The sequence below is a fragment of the Podarcis erhardii genome (genome assembly GCF_964252035.2).
Source record: "Podarcis erhardii genome assembly, chromosome: 13".
Taxonomy (NCBI): domain Eukaryota; kingdom Metazoa; phylum Chordata; class Lepidosauria; order Squamata; family Lacertidae; genus Podarcis; species Podarcis erhardii.
This window is the reverse complement of record NC_138502.1, coordinates 45846576-45848605: the sequence shown is the minus strand read 5'-3', so window position 1 is coordinate 45848605 and position 2030 is coordinate 45846576.

The window sequence follows — 2030 nt, the reverse complement described above, 5'->3', positions numbered from 1 at the left end:
TTGGCTATCGAAACAGAAGGCTTTTTATCACAGGACAAGAAATCAGCCCTCAGCAACTTACCCGGTGGATTTTTCTATTTGAAAAAATCCCTAAGCCCCAGGGTCACAATTTCAGGAAATATATGACTTTTGGCAATTCACTCAAAAATGGTGCCAAAAGCTTGCAAATGCTCCCCTGAAAGGTTTGGCAGTCGAAACAGAAGGCTTTTTATCACAGGACAAGAAATCAGCCCTTAGCAACTTAACTAGCAGAATTTTTCTTTTCGAAGAAATCCCTAAGCCCCGGGGTCAAAACTTCAGTAAAAATCTGACTTTTGGCAATTCACTCAAAAATGGTGCCAAAAGTTTGCAAATGCTCCCCTGAAAGGTTGTGAAGTAGAAACAGAAGGCTTTTTATCACAGGACAAGAAATCAGCCCACAGCAACTTACCCGGAAGAAATTGTTTTTTTTAAAAAAAATCACTAAGCCCCGGGGTCACAATTTCAGCAAAAATCTGACTTTTGGCAATTCACTCAAAAATGGTGCCAAAAGTTTGCAAATGATCTCCTTAAAGGTTTGGCAGTCGAAACAGAAGGCTTTTTATCACAGGACAAGAAATCAGCCCTTAGCAAACTTAACTAGCAGAATTTTTCTTTTCGAAAAAAACCCTAACCTCCGGTGTCACAATTTCAGCAAAAGTTTGACTTTTAGCAATTCACTCAAAAATGGTGCCAAAAGTTTGCAAATGCTCCCCTGAAAGGTTGCGAAGTCAAAACAGAAGGCTTTTTATCACAGGACAAGAAGTCAGCCCTCAGCAACTTACCCGGCAGAAATTGTTTTTTTTAAAAAAATCACTAAGCCCCGGGGTCACAATTTCAGCAAAAATCTGACTTTTGGCAATTCACTCAAAAATGGTGCCAGAAGTTTGCAAATGCTCCCCTGAAAGGTTTGGCACTGAAAAGAAGGCTTTTTATCACAGGACAAGAAATCAGCCCTCAGCAACTTACCCGGCGGATTTTTTCTTTTTGTAAAAATCCCTTAGCCCCGGGGTCACAATTTCAGCAAAAATCTGACTTTTGGCAATTCATGCAAAAATGGTGCCAAAAGCTTGCAAATGCTCCCCTGAAAGGTTTGGCAGCCAAAACAGAAGGCTTTTTATCACAGGACAAGAAATCAGCCCTCAGCAACTTACCCGGCGGATTTTTTCTTTTTGTAAAAATCCCTTAGCCCCGGGGTCACAATTTCAGCAAAAATCTGACTTTTGGCAATTCACTCAAAAATGGTGCCAAACACTTGCAAATACTCCCCTGAAAGGTTTGGCAGTCGAAACCGAAGGCTTTTTATCACAGGACAAGAAATCAGCCCTTAGCAACTTAACTAGCTGAATTTTTCTTTTCGAAAAAATCCCTAACCTCCGGTGTCACAATTTCAGCAAAAATTTGACTTTTGGCAATTCACTTAAAAATGGTGCCAAAAGTTTGCAAATGCTCCCCTGAAAGGTTGTGAAGTCGAAACAGAAGGCTTTTTATCACAGGACAAGAAGTCAGCCCTCAGCAACTTAACAAGCAGAATTTTTCTTTTTAAAAAAATCCCTAAGCCCCGGGGTCAAAATTTCAGTAAAAATCTGACTTTTGGCAATTCACTCAAAAACGGTGCCAAAAGTTTGCAAATGCTCAACTGAAAGGTTTGGCAGTCAAAACAGAAGGCTTTTTATCACAGGACAAGAAATCAGCCCTCAGCAACTTAACCAGCAGAATTTTTCTTTTGAAAAAATCCCTAAGCCCCGGGGTCACAATTTCAGTAAAAATCTGACTTTTGGCAATTCACTCAAAAACGGTGCCAAAAGTTTGCAAATGCTCAACTGAAAGGTTTGGCAGTCAAAACAGAAGGCTTTTTATCACAGGACAAGAAATCAGCCCTCAGCAACTTAACCAGCAGAATTTTTCTTTTTGAAAAAATCCCTAAGCCCCGGGGTCACAATTTCAGCAAAAATCTGACTTTTGGCAATTCACTCAAAAATGGTGCCAAACGCTTGCAAATACTCCCCTGA